The sequence below is a fragment of the Papio anubis genome, chromosome 2, assembly GCF_008728515.1.
Source record: "Papio anubis isolate 15944 chromosome 2, Panubis1.0, whole genome shotgun sequence".
Lineage (NCBI taxonomy): Eukaryota > Metazoa > Chordata > Mammalia > Primates > Cercopithecidae > Papio > Papio anubis.
Window position 1 is genome coordinate 73,612,651 of NC_044977.1, and position 9,188 is coordinate 73,621,838.

Below are 9,188 nucleotides of genomic sequence, written 5' to 3' on the forward strand. Positions count from 1 at the left end.
AAGTGAGAAGAGAAGTTTAGAGAAAAAAGAGTAAAAAGAAATGAACAGACTCTAAGAAATATGGGACTATGTGAAAAGACCAAATTTATGTCTGATTGGTGTACCTGAAAGTGATGGGGAGAATGGAACCAAGTTGGAAAGCACTCTTGAGGATATTATCCAGGAAAACTTTCCCAACCTAGCAAGGCAGGCCAACATTCAAATTCAGGAAATACAGATAATGCCACAAAGATACTCCTCGAGAAGAGCAACTCCAAGACACATAATTGTCAGATTCACCAAAGTGAAGGAAAAAATGTTAAGGGCAGCCAGAGAGAAAGGTCAGGTTACCCACAAAGGGAAGCCTATCAGACTAACAGCAGATTTCTCAGCAGAAACTCTACAAGCCAGAAGAGAGTGGAGGCCAATATTCAACATTCTTAGAGAAAAGAATTTTCAACCCAGAATTTCATATCCAGCCAAACTAAGCTTCATAAGTGAAGGATAAATAAAATCCTTTACAGACAAGCAAATGCTGAGAGATTTGTCACCACCATGCCTGCCTTACAAGAGCCCCTGAAGGAAGCACTAAACATGGAAAAGAACAACCAGTACCAGCCACTGCAAAAACATGCCAAATCGTAAAGACCATATATACTAGGAAGAAACTGCATCAACTAAAGAGCAAAATAACCATCTAACGTCGTCATGACATGATCAAGTTCACACATAACAATATTAACCTTAAATGTAAATGGGCTAAATGCTCCAATTAAAAGACACAGACTGATAAATTGGATAAAGAGTCAAGACCCATCAGTGTGCTGTTTTCAGGAGACCCATCTCACATGCAGAGACATACATAGGCTCAAAATAAAAGAATGGAGGAAGATCTACCAAGCAAATGGAAAACAAAAAAAAAGCAGGGGTTGCAATCCGAGTCTCTGATAAAAAAGACTTTAAACCAACAAAGATCAGAAGAGACAAAGAAGGCCTTTACATAATGGTAATGGCATCAATTCAACAAGAAGAGCTGACTATCCTAAATATATATGTACCCAATACAGGAGCCCCCAGATTCATAAAGCAAGTCCTTAGAGACCTACAAAGAGACTTAGACTCCCACACAATAATAATGGGAGACTTTAACACCCCATTGTCAACATTAGACAGATCAATTTATGCAGCCATAAAAAAGGATGAGTTCATGTTCTTTGTAGGGACATGGATGAAGCTGGAAACCATCATTCTGAGCAAACTGTCGCAAGGACAGAAAACCAAACACCACATGCTCTCACTCATGAGTGGGAATTGAACAATGAGAACACCTGGACACAGGATGGAGAACATCACACACTGGGGCCTGTCGTGGGGTGGGGGGAGGTTGGAGGGATAGCATTAGAGGATATACCTAATATAAATGACGAGTTAATGGGTGTAGCACACCAACATGGCACATGTATACATAGGTAACAAACCTGCATGTTGTTCACATGTACCCTAGAACTTAAAGTATAATAATAATAATAAATGTCTTTACAGTGAACCCCAAATCCTTTCACAATCATAAATATTTTAGATAAGTAGTTTCCTAATATTGAAATTAATAAAAATATTTAAAAGAAAAAAGAAATTAATATGCATAGAAAAGAGAAATATATATATATATTTTTTAATGAACCAAGCCTCAGGGACGTGCAGAACAGTAAGAAGAGGTCTAACATTCATGTCATCAGAGTTCCAGAAAAAGAGTCGGAGTATAATGCTGAATAAATAGTTGAAGAAACAATGGCTATAAATTTCTCAAATTCAGTAAAAGACACTTCTCTACAGATTCAAGAAGCTTGGCAAACTCATACTGGATAAATCAAAAGAGACTCATCACCAAACATAACAAAATTACTAAACTAAAAACAATAAAAACTTCTTGAAAACAACAAGAGAAACACAATGCATTTTTAGAGGGAAATAATGATTTAAGTAACTGCAGATTTCTCATCAGAATATCATGGCAGCTAGAGGAAGCAGCACAACATGCTTTAAGTGCTGAAGTAAAGAACCGTTAATGTACAATTCTATATCCAGTGAAAAACTCCATCGGAAATGAAGGTGAAATAAAGATATTCTTAGTGAAGGAAAACTAAAAGCATCTACTGCCAGCAGGCCTGCTCTAAAAGAATATACAATCAGAGATAAAGAGGGATACTGAATATTAATGAAATATTCAAATCATCAAGAAGACATAATCATCTTAAATGTTTATGCACCTAGTAACATAGTTTCAAAATTCTTGAAACTGACACTGACAGAACAGAAAGGAGAAATAGGTATTGGCATATGCAGAATTATAGTTAAAGTCTTCAACAAACTTCTTTCAGTAATAGATCTAGGAAACAAAAATTCGTAAGGATACAGTAAAACTCAACAACACCTTCAACCAACTGCATTGAATTGATTTTTTTTTATTTTTTATTTTTTATTTTTATTTTTTTTTGAGACAGAGTCTCGCTTAGTCGCCCAGGCTGGAGTGCAGTGGCGTGATCTCGGCTCACTGCAAGCTCCGCCTCCCGGGTTCACGCCACTCTCCTGCCTCAGCCTCCCGAGTAGCTGGGACTACAGGCGCCCGCTGCCTCGCCCGGCTAATTTTTTGCATTTTTAGTAGAGACGGGGTTTCACCGTGTTAGCCAGGATGGTCTCGATCTCCTGACCTCGTGATCCGCCCGCCTCGGCCTCCCAAAGTGCTGGGATTACAGGCGTGAGCCACTGCGCCCGGCCTGAATTGATTTTTATAGAACATTCCACGAAGCCACATTGAGATACACATTCTTTTCAACAACACAGTGAACATTCACCAAGATGGACTATACTCTGACTTATAAGCCAAAACTGAACAAATTTAATAAAAGGAACTGAAATATAAAGTTTGTTCTTGAACAATGATCAAATTAAACTAGAAATCAATAAATGAAAACAGAAAAAGTCTTCAAACATTTGGAAATTAAACAACCCACTTCTAAGCAAACCATAGGTCAAAAAGGAAGTCTCAACAGAAGTCAAAAAATATTCTGAAATAAAAGAAAATGAAGGTAAAACATAGAAAACTTATGGGATGCAGTTAAAGTAGTCCTTAGAGGAAAATTTGTAGCAGTTTGTAGCATTAAATACTTACATTAAGAAAGAAAAAAGGTCTCAAATCAGTTAACTCAGTTTCTACCTTAATAAACCCAAAAAAAGGCAAAACAGATTTACAGTAAAGGAAAGAAATGATAAAGATAATAGCAGAAATCAATGAAATTGAAAACAGAAAAGCAGTAGAGAAAATCAGTAAAACCAAAAGTTGGTTCTTTCAAAAAAGTGATAAAGTTAATAAGTCTCTAGCAAGACTGACAAAGGGAAAAAAAGAGAACAAATTAGCAATATCAGGAATGAGAAGGGGGAATATCATTACAGATTCCACAAACATTGAAAGGATAACAAGGAATGCTACAAAAGAAAAACACACACACGCACAACTCCACACATACATATACGTTGAACAGCTTAGAAGAAATAGACCAATTCCTTGAAAACTGCAAACTGATATAAAGATGAAGTACATAATATGAATAGTGCTAAAACTATTGAAGAAATTGAATTTGTGTTTTTAAAAATCTTCCAAAAATGAAATCTCCAGGCCCAGGTAATTTGACCAAACATTTGAAAAAGATGTCACCAATTCTACACAATCCCTTTCAGAACATGGAAGGGGAGAGAACACTTCTTCATTCATTTAATTAGACTAGCATTAGCCTGATACCAACACCAAACACGCAATTCTAAAAAAAAAAAAAAAACAGAAAACTACAGACCAAGGTCAAGAACATGAATGCAAAAATTTTCAACAAAATATTAGCAAATAGAATACAACAGAAAAAAAATAGACTGAAAAAATATAAACAGAGCCTCAGGAATCTATGGGACTATAACATTCATGTCATCAAAGTCCTAGAAAGTAGGGGGAAAAAGACAGGGCTAAAAAGTCTCTGAAGAATTAATGGCTGAAAACTTCACAAATTGACAAAACACATAAATTTCCAGAGTCAAGAATCTGGGAAAATTGCAAACAGCATAAACCTCAAAAAATCCATAAGGCACATTATGATCAAACTTCTGAAAACTAAACATAAAAAAAAAAAAAAAAAAATCAAGAAGCCAGCAAGAGAGAAATGGCACCCTACCAATAAAAGGAAAATAATTCGAATGACAGTGTATCTCTCATCAGAAACCACAGAGGCAAGAAGGAAGTGGAACAACATTTTTGAAGCACTGAATAAAAAGAACTGTCATCTGAGAATCCAATATCTATTCAGCAATAAAGGGATCATCAAGATAATTCTCTTAGCAAAACAAAGAGAATTTGTCACTAAAAGAATGGCTAACGTTTTCTAAACAGAAATTTATGGAAGGGAGGAAGGAAGAAAACTATAGGCAAATATATGGGAAAAATACAACAGACCTTCACTCTTTTTTTAGTTTTCTAAATTATACTTGATGGAAGCAAAAAAAATTATAACATTGCCTACTGTAATTCTAAATGTGTAAAGAGGAACTATTTAAAGACAACTATATAAGTGAGAAAGTTTAGTCAAGCACAAAGACAGACAAGTTTGCAACACTTTACTAGAACTGGATAACGACACCAGCATAGACTGAGAAGTTATGTATGTATAATGTAATATCTAGAGAAACTGCTAAAATAGCTATCAAATCAACGTGAAGTTCTAAAAAAAGTTAGAGTAACCCATAAAAGGCAGGAGAAAAGATGCGAAAAACAGAGGGAACATACAGAACAAAACATAAAATAAGACTTAAGCTCTAAAATATAAATAATCACATTAAATATAAATGGTCTATATTACAACAAAAAGATTCACAGCAAGGATTTTTATTTAAAATGGTCCAACTATATGCTATCTATACAATGATATAAGGCAAGTTTAAAGTACAAGGATGAAAAAGATATGAAAACATTAATCAAAAGAAAGCAGAGACTTCAGGTGAAAGAAAATTAGACACAGAAAAATGTTATGTAATAATAAAATGGTAAATCCACCAAGAAGACACAGCAATCCTCAGTGTGTATGCACCAAACAAAAGAGCCGCAAAATGCAGGAGCAAAAACTTACAGAACTGAAGGAGAAATCAACAAATCTAAAATTTTGTTTTGAGATTTCAACATTCCGCCCTGAATAACAAATAGGACAACTGGACAGAAAGTCAGCAAAGATATAAAAGAAACTCAACAATGCCATCAATCAGTATGATGTTACTGACTTTTATACAACAATGCACCCAATAACAACAGAGCAAATATTTTGTCAAGTTCCAGCAGAACATATACCAAGATGTAATATACCTGGGCCATAAAACAAACACCAACACACTTAAAATAATTAAAATAATACAAAGTATGTTCTTTAACCACAATGAAATCAAACTGGAAATCAGTAAAAGAAGGTAATAGGGAAATCTCTGAAACTTGGAAACTAAGGAACGTACTTTTAAATAATCTAATGTCAAAGTAGGAGTCCCAAGAGAAATTTTAAAATGCAGAGAATGGAATGAAAATGAAAAATACAACATATCAAAATTTGTTCGACACGATTAAGCAATGCCAAGAGAAATTTATAACACTACATGTATATAAAGAAGAAACTTCTCAAATGATGTAAGTTCCTACCTAAAGAACCTAGAAAAAAGCAAAATAAACCCAAAGCAAGCAGAAGGAAGAAAATAATAAAGGTAAGAGCAGGAGTCAATAAAATTGAAAACAGAAAAACAATTCTGTGAAGAAAAAAATCAACAAAAAAAGAGCTTTTTTTAAAAGATGAATAAAATTGACAAACCTTGAGCAAGACTTGAGAAGATACAAATTACCAATATCAGGAATGAAACAGGGGATATCACTACAGATTTTGCAGACATCAGAAGAATAACAAGTAAATACTACAAACAACTCTACACACACAAATTTGACAACTTAGATAAAATGGACCCAGTCCTCAAGAAACACAGAATATCACAACTCACTCAATATGAAATAGATCAGTTGAATAGACCCAAAATTTAAAGGAATTGAATTTGTAATGGAAAAGTTTCAGAAAACATACGTGACTCCCAAGTTGAGGTTTATTCCCAAGATACAAGGTTGGTTCAATATTCAAAAATCAATCATTGTAATCTGAAATATTAATAGGCTAAAGAAGAAAAATTACATGATCATATCAATTGAGGCAAAAAAGAGATTTGACAAAAGTGCCCACAGAACATATACCAAGATGTGGTATACCCTGGGCCATTAAACAAACACCAACAATTAAAAGAATTGAAATCATACAAAGTATGTTCCATGACCACAACGAAATCAAATTAGAAATCAATAAAGGAAAGGTCATGGGGAAATCTCCAAAACTTGGAAACTAAAGAACATACTTTGATTTGACAAATTTTGACATGTATCATGAGAAAAATTCTCAGAAAAATAGGAGTAGAAGGAACCTCTTTAATTTGCCAAAGAGCATCTACAAAAAAACCATACAGCTGGCATTATACTTAATGGAGAAAGACTGAGTATTTTCTCCCTAAGACTGAGAACAAGACAAGGATGCTCATTCTCATCATTCTTTCAACATTGTACTGTTAACTTCTAGCCAGTATAGTAATGGGAGGAAAGGAACAAAGATTAGAAAGGAAGAAATACAACTGTCTCTATTTGCAGATGACATGATTGTCTACATAGAAAATCTCAAGGAGGCCAGGCACAGTGGCTTATGCCTATAATCCTAGCACTTTGGGAGGCCAAGGTAGGTGGATCATCTAAGGTCAGGAGTTTGAGACCAGCCTGGCCAACATGGTGAAACCCCATCTCTACTAAAAATACAAAAATTAACTGGACATGATGGCACACACTACTTAGGAGACTGATGCAGGAGAATTGCTTGAACCCAGGAGGCAGAATTTGCAGTGAATTGAGATCACACAACTGCACTCCAGCCTGGGCAATAGAGCAAGAATCCATCTCAAAAAATAATAATAATAATAATAGAAAAAAGAAAGAAAATCTCAAAGAATCTACCAAAACACTTCTACCACTAAGAAGTGAGTTTAGCAAGGTCACAGAAGACAAGATAAACATACAAAAAAAATTACATTTCTATATACTAGCAGTGAACACATGAATACTGAAATTAAAAATATAATACCAATTATAACCACAAAAAAATAAAAAAACTGTATAAAATATGTATAGGACTTATATGCTGACAAATACAAATGCTGACGAAAGAAAGCAAAGATCTAAATAAATGAAGAGACATACTATATTCATGGAAGAAAGGCTCGACATAGTAAATATGTCAGTTCTTCCCAAATATTATACAGGTTTATTGCAATTCCTATCAAAATCCCAGCCCAGGTCAGGCACAGTGGCTCATCCCTGTAATCCCAACACACTGGGAGGCCAACGCTAGGAGGTTGCTTGAGCCCAAGAGTTCAAAGCCAGCCTGGGCAACATGGTGAGACCCTGTCTCTAAAAAAAATATTTTTTTTTAATGAGCCAGGCATAATGGCACTTGCCTGTAGTCCTAGCTACTCAGAAGGCTGAGTTAGGAGGATCATTTTAGCCTGGGAAGCCAAAGCTGCAGTAAGCCATGACCAATGATTATACCACTGAACTCCAGCCTTGGCAACAGAGTGAGACCCTGTCTCAAAAACCTGAAAACCTCAGCACATGTTTTGTAGGTATAGACAAGATTATTCTAAAATTTGTATGTAGAAACAAAGAAACTAGAATAGCTAAACTAATTTTGAAAAAGAATAGGTAAGAATAATCAATCTGCCCAATTTCAAAACTTATAAAATAGCTACAGTAATCAAAACTGAGCACTATTGGCTAAGGAATAAACATGTAAATCAATGAGACAGAATACTGAACCCAGAAATAAATCCATGCAAATACACCCAACTGATTTTGACAAAGGCATAAAAACAATTCCGTGGAGAAAAGATGGACCCAGGCTCACTCCTATAATCCCAGCACTTTGGAGGCTAAGGTGGGAGGATCACTTGAGCCTAGGAGTTGGAGACCAGCCTGATCAACACAAGGAGACTTCATCTCTACAAAAAATGAAAATAAAAATAAATTAGCTGGGCATGATGGCACACACCTGTGACTCCAGCTACTTGGGATGCTGAGGTGGAAGGATCACTTGAGCCTAGGAGGTCAAGGCTGAATTGAGTCGTGTTCACACCACTGCACTTCAGCCTAGGCAGCAGAGTGGGATCCTGTCTCAAAAAAAAAAAAAAAAAAAAAAAAAAAAAAGGCCTTTTCAACAAATGGTGCTGGGGGAGGTGGACTTCCATAGGCAAAAAACTGACCTTCAACCTAAACTCTGTACCTTCTACAAAAACTAACTTGAAATGGATCACAGACTTAAATGTTAATCTATAAAATAATACTTCACAAAGAGGAGAAAATCTTTGGGATCTATGGCTAGACAAAGAATTCTTAGACTTGACACCAAAATTATGATCCATGAATTTTTAAAAAAGGATAAATTGGACTTCACCAAAATTAAAAAACTTTTACTCTGCAAAATACCTGTAAAAGATAAGCAACAAACTGAGGGAAAATATTTGCAAAGCACCATCTAACAGAGGTCTAGTATCTAGACTATAAAAGAATTATCAAAACCCAAATAGAAAAAGCAAACAAGCCAATTAGAAAATGGGCAAAAGACAGAAATAGACATTTCCCTGAAGAAGATATACTGATGGCAAGTAAACACATGCAAGGATATCACCATCATCAGACACTAGGGAAACGCAAATTAAAACTACAATAAGCTATCACTGGCCACCTATCAGAATAACTAAAATAAAAAATAGTGACAACACCAAATACTGACAAGCATGTAAAGAAACTAAATCACTCAAACATTACTGGTGGGAATGTAAAATGGTACTGTCACTCTGGAAAACAATCTAGCACTTTTCCAAAAGGTTGCATACTATATCATTGCACTTATTTAATATTCTTGGATTGAGAATATTATAAAAATGAAAATCAAATTTCTGGTTGCCCGTAGATAAGGAAAGGATAGGGACAAGAGAGAAGTGGGTGTGGCTATAAAAAGACAGCGTAAGGGATTCTTGAGTTGGTGGAAATGTTC